Source organism: Hemitrygon akajei, chromosome 7, assembly GCF_048418815.1.
Source record: "Hemitrygon akajei chromosome 7, sHemAka1.3, whole genome shotgun sequence".
Classification (NCBI taxonomy): Eukaryota; Metazoa; Chordata; class Chondrichthyes; order Myliobatiformes; family Dasyatidae; genus Hemitrygon; species Hemitrygon akajei.
This window is the reverse complement of record NC_133130.1, coordinates 173,343,928-173,357,236: the sequence shown is the minus strand read 5'-3', so window position 1 is coordinate 173,357,236 and position 13,309 is coordinate 173,343,928. Positions and strand designations below refer to the sequence as shown.

The 13,309-nt window shown below is 43.5% G+C and overlaps 1 long non-coding RNA gene across 3 annotated transcripts in view; it reads left to right on the top strand.

The window, feature by feature from the left end:
- Positions 1-13,309, top strand: part of LOC140731185 (uncharacterized) — a 118,563-nt gene that overhangs the window by 25,231 nt on the left and 80,023 nt on the right. The gene's annotated exons all lie outside the window — the stretch shown is intronic.

The window sequence follows — 13,309 nt, the reverse complement described above, 5'->3', positions numbered from 1 at the left end:
TGAATGAGAGCCGAATACATTCATTTCCACAAAAATACCAGGCAATGACCTACTCCGGTAGGAGATGATCCCGGAATGAAAGAGTTAATGTGTGAGGACTGTTTGATGGCTCTAGGGCTGTACTCACTGGAGTTTAGAAGAATGAGGGGGAATCTCATTGAAATCTATCACATTTTGGAAGACCTAGATAGAGTGGATGTGAAGAGGATGCTTCATATAGATTGTACCAATATTATTTAACGTTTAATGTCATTTCCAGTATCCAAGTGTGAAGGAGAATGAAATACTTGTTACTCCAGATCCCGTGCCGCACAAAAAAACACAATAAGATAAAGAACACATTTACTTAAAAAACATAATAAACATAAAAGATAGCTTATATACATAGATTGTAGTTGGGGAGTCTAGGATCTGAGGGTACGGGCTCACAATAGAAGGACGTCCCTTTCAGACAGAGTTGATAAGGAATTTCATCAGCCAGAGAGTAGTGAATCTGTGGAATTCATTGCCACAGACGGCTGTGGAGGCCAAGTCAAGAGATTGACAGGTTCTTGATTCGTCAGGGTGTCAAAGGTTATGGGGGGAAGTCAGGAGAATGGGGTTGAGGAGAATAATAAATCAGCCATGATGGAATGGTGGAGCAGACTCAATGGGCCAAATGGCCAAATATTGCTCCTGTTCTCATGGTGTCATGGAGATGGTCTAACCGCCTCCCCTTTGAGACTCGGTGTCAGTACAGTCACCCTGTTTCCCACCGTCAATATCCCGAGGGTCGTCCTTGGACACAACTCAACTTGATTAATCAAAGAAGTATTTTGGCTGCGTGAACAGTTTTGAGGCAGGTTATATTGTCACCCAACTCCTGACACTCCAAGGCCTTTAAACCCTCTACAAAGCATGTCAGGAGTGTGACGGAATAATCTCCACGTTCAGGACGAGGATTAGCTCCAACAAGAGTCTCGACACCAACCACAGCACCACTTCCATAAAGGTTTTTTTTTTCTGTATCACCTGCACACAGAGGCTGCACCGTTTAGTACCCACAAGATACACCACAGTTACTAACTTTGGTTATTCCTGAAAGCAACCGCCAAGCCCAAACCTTTACCACCACGGGTTTCAAATGGACGGGAGTACCTGGGCATCATTTAGAATAGATTTGCAGGAGCCAAGCACCCGTTTTTTTATCTGCATTGTATCCTGTGTGGCGCATTTATTATGTTAATTATGGTAGTTAGTCACATGAGTGAGGGCGTGGTAAAAGTGAAGGGAATAAGTTGCGTATCCATGATTTGTTCTAGGCAGTTTGAAGCTGGGGACCGACGGGTGTCATATCTTTTGTTGACCATCTAAGTTGCATTGTTTCAAGATTGTTTGTTTTGCTAGTTGGTAATAAAGGCTCGAATACATTTCTTCGACTTCATGGATCATTATTACTTGTATTGATCATTGCAGATAACAACCCGTGTAGTGGCCGGATGTGGATTGGTTTGTTGGAATAGCCGCCACTAGGTCCTTGAGCCTGGCGGTACGTGGTTTTGGGGCTTTGTATCTTCTCAAAGAAGGTGCTGGGGACGTGTAGATGGTCTGCTTGAGGAAATGTATACAGGGAGTGATGAATATGAAGAGAGGAGAGGGAGAAGAGGATTACCAGATCACAAAATTACTTTCCTCGGGAACACAAAGGTTTTGGTAAATGGGGTGACACAGTAGCACAGTGGTTAGCACAACAATTTACGGTACCAGTGACCCAGGTTCAATTCCTGCCCCTGCCTGTAAGGAGTTTGTATTTTCTCCCCGTGACCGTGTGGGTTTCCTCTATGTGTTCCAGTTCCCTCCCACAGTCCAAAGTCGTACTGGTTGGTAGGTTAGTTGCTCATTGTAAGTTGTCACTTGATCAGGCTAGGGTTAAACCGGGGGTTGCTGGGCAGCCCAGCTCAAAGGACTGGAAGGGACTATTCCGCACTGTATCTAATTAAAAAATTTTTTAAAAATGACTTCTGTCCCTGTAACTTGTAACATAATCCAGCTGGTGAAGAATTGTTCATGACCATAAAATTGTTCATATGATTGTAAGATATAGAAGCAAAATTAATCAATTTGGTCTATTTTTTCCCCTCGATTATCACCCTCAACATCTTCTACCCATAACTTTGATACCCTTGGAAACCTCCCTTGCATCAGCATCACACAATGTACATAGCATCATATAAGAAGAATTCCCAAATAAAACATAACCGCATTCTTTACAAGAAAGAGTGCAAATAGAATTAAAAAAGTCTACTTTTGTGCAAAGGGACCAGACAGGTGACACCTCTCTCTTTGATGGTCATGTTGATATCACATTTAATTACAACTTAGATGTCAATCAGTTCCTGAACATTTGCTCATTGGTCGTTTGTCAATCTTTATTGATGTGTAGCTTTTCCTTGATGCTATAGTATTTTGTTGTCCTGCTGTGAATGCCTGCAAGAAAATGAATCTCAGTGCAGTACAGGGTAACATATTCATGCTTCCATAATAAATTTACATTGAACTTTGAAGTAGCTTTTCCACTCATTTTTAATCCTGCTTTAAGATAATAAAAAAGTTAACATAAAGTATTATGGAAAGTTTATATATTTCTCAATCATAGCATGGAAACAAGCCCAACTCATATATACTGACTATGTTATGCAACAAGCTTTTCCCATTTGCCTGCATTTGACCAATAGCCCGTCTAACCCCCTCCTGCCACGTTGTACGGATGCGTGAACCTAGGTGCGGAATCTCAGGGTAATACAGGAAGACATATAGGTTCTTCAGTAATAAATTTACTGTGGACTTTGAAACATGGATATGGAAAGTTGTCTTCTACAAGGAACGTGTTCTCGGTCTCTCTGACGTACCCAGAACCAGGTGCAAGCTGTAGAGTTCCAGTTCTCAGTTGCCTGTTGCCTGTAGGTATCCCAAATAAGGCACTTATCCAGTTACTTGTGGGCATGAAATTGTCCTTAATCTGCTTTAATGGGCTCTGTCAGTCAAAAAATGATGTGGAAAATGCAAATTGTCACAGCAACTAATGTCCTTTAGGGAAGGAAATTTGCAGTTAGGCTTTACTGAGTCTGGCCTACAAGTGACTTTGTGAGCTTGTATCATCTAGAAGTCACTCAGTTCAAGGGAAATTAGATATGGGTGCTAAAGTATAATAATATGAAATGCTTACCAAAGGCCTGGGTTTTGCAGTTGTAATGATATTGTTACGATTGATTGATTGATTGATGTCATTGTTCTATGAGACTGAGAGCATTTTGGAGATTCTATATGTCCAGTTTTACACAGAAAATTTCTATCAGTAACTCATACCCTCTGCTAAAGCCGAACTATCCAGTGAGCAGCAGTTCTGTGGGCGAAAACACTTTGTTAATGAGAGAGGTCAGAGGAGAATTTCTGGACTGGTTTAAGCTGACAGGAACTGACAGTAACTCCAATAACCACATGTTGCAACAGTGGTGGGCAGAAGAGCATCTCAGAATGCACAACACGTCAAACCTCGATGTGTCACGAACGTACACTAAGTGGCCACTTTATTAGGTACAGGAGTTATCCAATAAAGTGGACCCTGAGTGTAGCTGGAAACTAATTCCCAGTCAGTAATCTTAACGTCCCAGACAGTAACATGATGGGCTCCCAATTTCAGTTCCATAAGTCCTTAATGCGTAGGAGCAGAAGTAGGCCATTTGACCCATAAAATTCATGCTACCACTTTATTATGGCTGATTTATTTTTCCCTCTTAACCACATTCTCCACCTTTTTCCTTACTAATCAGTTCCATAAAAGCCAATGAAATAAGTTTCAGAGGGACGGTCCAAAGCTCTATTAACATTACAGTCCTGTGCAAAACTCTTAGGCCCAGATATGTATCTAAGGTGCCTAACACTTTTGCACAGTATTATAATAATTTTATGTGTTGCACTGTATTGCTGCCGTAAAAAGAAAACAAATTTCAAGACGTATGTGAGTGATGACTGACTCTGATGTGGGTCTCCGTTGTGGACTGAGAGTGCGAAGGGGGCAGGGAGAGGGGAGGCACCAGAGAGACATTCTGTAATGATCAATAAACCAATTGTTTGGAATCAAATGGCCTTCCCTGGTGTCTCAGGGCTGGGCGTGGCTGCACCCGCGCCAACCCTCGTCCCTGTCACTCCTTTGTCACTCTGTCCTCTGTCACTCCTCTGTCCCTGTCACTCCCTCGTCCCTGTCACTCCTCTGTCACTCTGTCCTCTGTCACTCCTCTGTCCCAGTCACTCCGTCGTCCCTGTCACTCCTCTGCCACCCGTCCCACTCCCCTCCAGTGGCGTTTCACCCTCACCATTCCCAACATCCTTTGTTCCCGCCAGATTTATAAACTCGCTCTCCACATCATGTCATCAAATACAGCACTGTGCAAAAGTCTTAGGCACCCTAGCTATATGCAGTATATGTGCTTATGATTTTGGCTCAGTACTATAAATGGTTCTTACTGTGTTATCAGCTGGGAACTGTGTTATCTCGAGGCACTACTGTTTGTGTTTCTGCCTCACAGTTTCAATGACCCAGCATGCCTCCGTTGACTCTTACCAAATTCTATTAATGCACCCTAGAAGGCATTCTATCCCGATGTATAACGGCAGTCACTCTGCACGTGACTGGAAGAAACCGCAGCACATCATGGGAACCAGCTCCACTTCGCACTGTCTCAGTAAAGCAGCCAGCATAATCAAAGACCCCCCCCCCCCCCCCACTCGGGACATTCTCTCTTCCCCCCTCTCCCATCGGGTGGTAGATACCAAGCATTGAAAGCACGTCCCACCAGGCTGAAGCACAGCCTCTATCTCACTGTTATGTGATTACTAAATGGTTCCCTAGTTTGGTGAATTGAACTCTTGACCTCAAGATCTACCTCATTATTATCATGCACCTTACTGTTTACCCGAGCTGAACTTTCTCTGTAGCTCTTACACTTTATTCTGCAGCATTGTTATTGTTGGACTTTGTTTTACTTCAGTCGTTCGTTCATTCTGTGCTGTGTCATATGACGTGAGCGATCATGGTCTTTCCATCACCATGATTGTTCTTGGCAAGTTTTCCTACAAAAGTGGTTTTCCATTGCCGCCTTCTGGGCAGTGTCTTTACAAGACGGGTGACCCCAGCCATTATCAGTCCTCTTCAGAGATTGTCTGCCTGGCGTCAGTGGTCGCATAACCAGGACTTGTGATATGCACCGGCTGCTCATACGACCGTCCACCACCTACTCCCATGGCTTCATCTGACCCTGATTGGGGGGGGGGAGGGGTGCTAAGCAGGTGCTACACCTTGCCCCCAAGGGTGACCTGCATTCTAGTGGCAGAACAGAGTGTCATACACCTGGATCTTTACCCTGCCACCCATATCTACTTCAATGGTCTGATGTGTATGAACAATACGCAAGACAAGCTTCTCTCTGCATCTTGGTACACGTTGACATTAATGAACCAATTCCACTTCAGTCCTGACTCTGACCTGTGTGGAGTTGCTCAGGTAATCGTCTGGGCTCCTTGAACCACTCTAGTTTCCTCTCACGGTGTGATGACTGGTAAGTTAATTCTCCCCTGTAGGTGGTATCAGGAGATTGGATTCAAGGATAGTTGATGGGATGTGAGAGTGAAAATAGGAAGAGTTTAGAGCAGGGGTTCCCAACCTGGGGTTCACGGATTCCTTGGTTAATGATAGGGGTCCAAGGCATAAAAAAAGGTTGGAAAACCCTGGTTTAGGGGTCATTTGATGGTCAGTGTGGATATTAGTGTCTGTTTCTGTGTTGCATAGCCCCCTATTGTTTAGTTAACTCGAGTCACACCTCTATATTTGCCGAAAACCAGCAAGGGTGGAATAATGGTTAAGTGGAAGACCAGAAGCTACTGTACATTTCTGCCCCATTGTTCCAGAGATAGAGTTAAATGCCTGAGAAATTCAAATACAAAGAATTAAATAAATCTCGATTTCTTTTTCAAATAAAAGCTAAACTTAGGGCTGACCTGAGATGGCACGATGATGTAATCATTGGCACAAGGCTTTACAGTACCAGCAACCCAGGTTCAATTCTGTCTGTAAGAACTTTGTACATTCTCCCCATGACTGTGTGGGTTTCCTCCGGGTGCTCTGGTTTCCTCCCTCAGTCCAAAGACGTACCGTTTGGTAAGTTAATTGGTCATTGTAAATTGTCCCATGGTTAGACTAGGGATAAATTAGGGCTGTGCTGTATTCAGAGCTGCACCTCAATAAATTAAAAAAAGGGAATCATTGTTAAAATGCACCTAAATGCAAGAAACAGAAATAAGGGTAACTCACACACAATGCTGGAGGAACTCAGCAGTTCAGGCAGCATCTATGGAAAGGAACAAAGAGTTGATGTTTCGGGACGTGACCCCTCATCAGGTTCTGATAGGTATGTGGAGCCGAGTGTAGGCATAAAATGGCAGTGCATGGGGGGGCGGGGGGTAGGGAGGGATGAAGGGTGCTGTGGGACTGTGGAGAGAAGGGCCGGTATGGAAGAGGTGTTGATGAGAATCATCAACTGCACGTCTACCTCATCAAGCTGCAGAAGAATTTTATGCATTTTGGTGAGATCATTTCCTATTCCTCTACACTCAAGAGAGTAGAGGCAGGAGTCTGCTTAACGTCCCCTCATGACAAATCCACCATTCCACAAACCAATCTGGTGACCCTATGCTGCACTCCCTCAATTGCAGGTATATCCGTCCTTCGATAGACCTATACAAAATTTTCCAGATGTAGTCTCACCAGGGTCTACATAATTGGAATAAGATGTCTCTCTTCTTGTATACCAATCCTGATGGCTTGCTCTGCCTGCTTGTTAACGTGTAGCAAAGACACACAGGTCCCTCTGAACATTAACATCTCTCAGTCTTTTATCCTCTAAGAATGATACACCTTTCTATTTACTGCCAGAGTAGAAGACTATAAGACCATAAGACGCAGGAGGATAATTAGGCCATTCGGCCCATCGAGTCTGCTTCGCCATTCCATCATGGCTGATTTATTATCCGTCTCAATTCCATTCTCCTCTCTTCTTCCCGTACCATTACTAATCAAGAACCTATCGGCCTCTGCTTTAAATATATCCAATATCTTGGCCTCCACAGCCATATCTGTGGCAATGAATTCCACAGATATACCACCTTCTGGTGAAAAAATTTCTTCTTCATCTCTGTCCTCACAAATTTCCACAGTACCTTCCACTTGCCAGGTTCTTGTTCAACCATTAGTACCTCCCTGCTTGCGTCTCCCCTGGGTTTCTCTCCACGGTAGTGTAGCAGTTGGTGTGATGCCAGTGACCCGTGTTCAGTTCACACCACTGTCTGTAAGGAGTCGGTATGTTCTCCCAGTGACCGCACGGGTTTCCTCGGGGCGCTTCAGTTCCCACTCACATTCCAAATATGCACAGGTCAGTACCTTGTGGACATGCCATGCTGGTGCCAGAGTCACGGCGACACTTGCCGGCCTTGAAAGTGAGTCCATTGGTTGTGGGAACATTTCAATAATGGGGCAAGTGAAGTTGAGTGGTTATCCCCTTTGTTTCAGGAGCCTGATGGTTGAGGGGTAATAACTGTTCCTGAACCTGGTGGTGGGGGCCCTGAGGCTCCTGTACCTTCTTCCTGACGGCAGCAGCAAGAAGAGAGCATGTCCTGGGTGGTGGGGATCTTTGATGATGGATGTGTTTTCCTGCGACAGTGTTTCATGTAGATGAATTAATATAGTACTGTATCAAAGACTAAGTAATAATTAAGTGTTATCTAAGTGCTAAGAATGATGAGGGGTATAGAGATGGTACTGTATGTACAAGCAGGCTCTTTCCACTGAGACAAGAACTAGAGTCATGGGTTACGGGTGAGAAGTGAAATATTTAACCTTTTAAATATTTTAAAATTTTAATCTCAGGGGGAATTTTTTCACTCAGCTGGTGGTAAGAGTGTGGAACGAGCTGCCAGCAGAAGTGGTGGATGCAGGTTCGATTTCCACATCCAAGAGAAATTTGGTCAGGTACATGGATGGGAGGGGTATGGAGGGTTACAGTCTGGGACTAGGCAGATTAATAGTGTGGCAAGGGCTAGATGGATTAAAGGGCCTGTTTCTGTGCTGTGGTGCCCTATGACTCGATGACCATGACTCAAAGACCAAGTACCAGTTTCTTGGCTGCTGCAAACTGGCGCGGTGTTGTCTGTTTGTAGCTGTCCTGGAAAGAGGCATTGGAGTCGGTGTGGCATCACGTCCAGGCTGGCATTGGTGCTGCCCCCTGGTGTTCACTCAGTGGAAGCGAAGCTCTATTGTGTTTGACTGCAGATTGCTGCAGAGTTCATGGACTCGGGGCACCTGGACTATTTTTTTGTGTGACTATATTTTACTTTCTCTTATGTGTGCTCTGTGGGTCTTACGCTGTGCATGACTGTTGGTATGTGTTTTGTACCTTGACCCTGGAGTAGTGCTGTTTCATTTGGCTGTGTTCAGGGGTACTCATGAATGGTTGAATGACAATTAAACTTGAACTTCAACTTAAACTCATTTTTTTGAAGTGTGGAACAATGATTTATAGTACTGTGCAAAAGTTTTAGGCACAGCTAGGATGCCTAAGATTTTTGCACAGTTCCGTATCTGTCAACGTGGAGCGGAGACCGAATTTGTGAATCTGACGGGAGCAAAGGTTGTTGGGAATGGTGAGGGTGGAGCGCCACGGAAGGGGTGGGGGACAGGTGGCAGAGAAGGAGTGCCAGAAGGGGGACGGTACTGTCAGTCCTGAGACTCCAGGCAAGGTCGTTTGACTCTAAATAATCAGTTTATTGATTGTTACAGAATATTCCTCTAGAGTTTCCTGTTCCTTCTCTCTCCCCCTATTCCCAACCGTAATTCCCCTCTCCCTGCCCCCTTCCCACTCTCAGTCCACAATAGAGACCCACGTCAGAATCAGGTTTCGGCCCGAAACGTCGACTGTACTTTTTTTCCGTAGATGCTGCCTGACCTGCTGAGTTCCTCCAGCATTTTGTGTGTGTGTGTGTGTTGCTCAGTTTTCCAGTATCTGCAGCTTTTCCCTTGTTTGAAGTTTATCATCACCCACATGCATCATGAAATTTGTTTTGTCTTTGCAGCAACAGCACAGTGCAATACATAAAATTACTATGGTGCTGTGCAAAAGTCTTAGGCTCCCTCGCTATATGTATGCACCAAAGACTTCTGCACCAGTATTCTACCTGAGATCCAATTTCTATTAAAAATGTTAGCATTGATTCTGCTTCTTAGGCAGTCCCAAGGGATCGATGATAACTTATTTCTACCCTAACTTTGTGACAATGAGGTGGCTGGTGAGGTCGATCTGGGAACCATAAACTCCACTGTAGATTGGACAGGTAAGGTTGGGGGGTAATTTATGAGGTGGCTGCTCCATGTTTCAAGTAAACACAGCTCAATGTGCTCCTTATGTACGGACCCATTTATTAATACATATGTTTTTCTATATTCAGTATTTTTCCAAATATTATTTTACAAACCAGTTATTGCTGGCCACAAACACAAGAGATTCTGCAGATGCTGGAAATCTAGAGCAACACACACAAAATAATGGAGGAATTCAGCAGGTCAGGCAGCGTCCATTGAGGGAATAAACGCAAGCGATTCTGCAGATGCTGGAAGCACAAACAACACACAAAGTGCTGAGTTCCTCCAGTGTTTTGTGTGCGTTGCCAGGGAACAAAGAGTTGGTACTTGGGGCCCAACTGCTGAAGGGTCTCAGCCCAAAGTGTCGACTGTTTATCCCCTTTGAAAGATGCTGTCTGACCTGCTGAGTTCCTCCAAATAACACTGGCCACCCGATTCTTCCAAAGGAAGTAGAATTTTGGAATAACTTCAATGGGATTATTAATAGTCAACAATTTCGCTCAAATCTCACCCATAATTCAGCACCTTCATTAAAAATGCTAAGTTGGATCTCATGCAAACTACAGTTTCACACTTTTCAAGAAACTGCCAACCACAGCTGATGAGCCCCATCTGCCCGAAGCGACTGGTTTTACGGTGCCAGTAACCCGCCTTTGTCCCTTCTCCTGTTAGTTGAAACAGTTCTGCCAGGCTTATTAGCTAAGCCACACGTGAAGGCCAGGAGCTGGACTTGGTTGTCAGAGGTTATTTGAGATGCACGCCATTGGAAGCTTGTCCCACTATACCACCACCTCACCACTGGCTATGACAACCTTAAGGAACCTCCTTGATACAATACTTGAATAATACTTGATTATCAATCCCTGCAATTTTTGACATAGTTTTTTTAAACACTTTGGGGTAAATTTTAAACTTTTACTTGCATAGTAATCTACTAAAAAGAATATCCTTCAGTTACAAAGCTAAGGGGTAAAGGTCAGGGGGGACCTATTTCTGCATAAGTAGTCTTTGAATATTGTAGATATGAGTTTATATTACTAAGTGTTGAAGCTGGAATGATGGACAATGCAGAAGAGTTCCCATGACGTGACAAACTGTGCATCATCTCGAGGGGAAGAAATACTCCTCCATTGCTCTGCTCCTGATATTTTCTAGGAAGCCATTTCCTTCCCCAATAATACCAGCAGTAGGATAACAATGTAAGATCACATCTGGTGCCAAGATTCCCAAGTCCAAAGTGGATTCCAAAATGGCAATGAAAGTTCAACGTCAAGGTGAAGTTTATTGTCATGTGTACAATAAGTTCCATCAATCTGCTTATCTCTCTCTCACACACACACACACACTCTATACCTCCTGTTTCTCCTATCCTCCACCCTACTGATTACATCTGCTCAACATCCCTTCTTACCTGCTTTCACTTATCACCTCCTTATATATCAGATTCCATCATCTGAAGCCTGTTGTGTCTCCACTTATCACCTTCTAGTGTCTACCCCCCCCTACTTTTTCCCCACCTAGTTTCATCTGCCACCAAATATCTCTTTCCTTGTCTGTCTCTGTATCACCCACCAGCCACTGTCTCTCGTCCACCCTTCTTCCTGCCCCACCAGGTTCCATCTGCTCATCTCCCTTCTCACCTGGTTCCACCTATCACCTGCTAGCCTCCACCCCATCTCTCCCTCTCACTACCCTGCTCTACACTCTCAGGCCCTGCAACGACACTCACTTCTGCCCCCGACACACTCACATTTTTGGAATTCTGCTAGTGTCTTCCACAGTGAAGACTGATGCAAAATACTTATTCAGTCCCCCCTGCCAGTTTTTTGTCCACCATTACTACCTCTTTAGCATCATTTTCCAGTGGTTTGATATCCCCTCTTTCCTCTCTTTTACTCTTTACATATCTGAAAAAACACTTCTTGCATTCGCTTTTATATTATTGGCAAGGTTACCGTCATATTTCATCTTTTCTCTCTTAATGGCTTTTTCATCACCTTCCAGTGTTTTTTTAAAGCTTCCCAGTCCTCTAACTTCCCACTAATTTTTGCTATATTATGTGCCACACTCTTGTCACCATGGTTGCCTCATCTTCCATTTAGAATAGTTCTTCATCTTTAGGATGTATCTATTCTGTGCCTTCTGAATTACTTCAGAAGCTCCAGCCAATGCTGTTCTGCCGCCATCCCTGCTAGTGTCCCCTTTCAATCAACTTTGGCCACTCCTCTCTCATGCCTCTGTAATTCCCTTTACTCCACTGTAATACTGATACGTCCAACTTTATCTTTTCCCTCTCAAATGGCAGCGTGAATTCTATCATATTACTGCCTCCTAAGCCTTATTTTTCTAATCTACTTGCATATTGAGATCCCTGACAATTATCGTAACATTGTCTTTTTTACATGCCTTTTCTATCTTCCATTGTAATTTGTATACTACATCCTGTTCAGAGGCCTGTATATAACTCCCATCAGATTCCTTTTACTCTTGCAGTTTCTTAACTCTACCCACAAGGATTCTACATCTTCTGATCACATTTCATCTCTTTCTAAGGATTTAATTTGACTTTTTACCAACAAAATCACCCTGCCTATCATTTCGATACAATGTGTATCTTGGAGCCCCCACCTATGACCTTTTTTCAGTCACAAATCATTGATGCTCACAATGTCATACCTGCCAAATGTGCTACAAGATCATCTGCCTTTTTCTGTATGCTGCGTGCATTCCACTATAACTTTTTAAAACGGCAGATCTCGTTAGGAGTGAATTATTGTTTGAAGTACAGTGAAAGAGTGACATCTTGCAGGATGGTAGCCCTTTGAAAACTGCAAGTTTCATCAGGAGTGAGTCTTAATTGAGCCAATAAAAAAAAGTAGTTTCAGGCGGAGCGGCCATTGTTGGAGTAGGGTGATGTTAGAGTGGTCCATCTTGGGCAAGCATAGATGGAGGTTCTAAGGAAGCTTCTAATAAGTTTATTTTTTCTCCTTTAGTACATAGTGCGTGCACTGAGCATGTGTCCAGAGTTAGGGTTGTGGGAGATGTGGGAACTTTGGGAAACCTCTAGTCTCCTTATTAACCACATCTATATGAAATGCACTGCTCTGCAGCTCCTTAGAGACCATGTTAAGGAAATGCAGTTGAAGCTCGATGACCTTCAGCCGATAAGCTCCATTTCCCTAACACATTTCCATACCAGGCCGTGATACAACCAGTTAGGATACTCTCCACTGTGAATCTACAGAAGTTTGTCAACGTGTTTGGGGACATGCCAAATCCATGTAAAATTCTCAGAAATAGACACACTGTCGTACCTCCTTCATCGCAAAGAAGATACCCTTCATCACATTCTCTTCTTTTGCTCCTCCCTTGGTGAGCAACTGGATACTTCTATTTGTAATTTACGGGAACAGACATTCTTATTTAAAGAATTATTTTGTTAATTTTGTTTCAGGCGTACCTTGCATGCCAGCCTTCATGCAAACCAGCTATCTGCATGAGAAGGCCGGACGAGGGACAATATTTCCATCGGAGATTCACAGCAGCACAATTTATGTAAAAAAAAAAGTGGACGAGAAAAACCAAAAGATGTTTAATCACCATAGAGAAAATCTAGGAATAATTTCTGCAGTTATTTCCTAAAATAATAAATAGCATGACCCAGACTATCGTATCCCTCCAAAATGAAAAACTTTAATGTCCGTTACCTGAAACAATCTATTCAGTATTTCTTTTGAACAGATCTGCAGAAAACGATTCAGGCTTTAAATTCTGCTATTTCTTACAAAGGAATGTCATAATCTCCACCAGATTATTGTCACTAACAAGCATGGACTTCAATGCAGGCATGGTTTTTATTAAGCT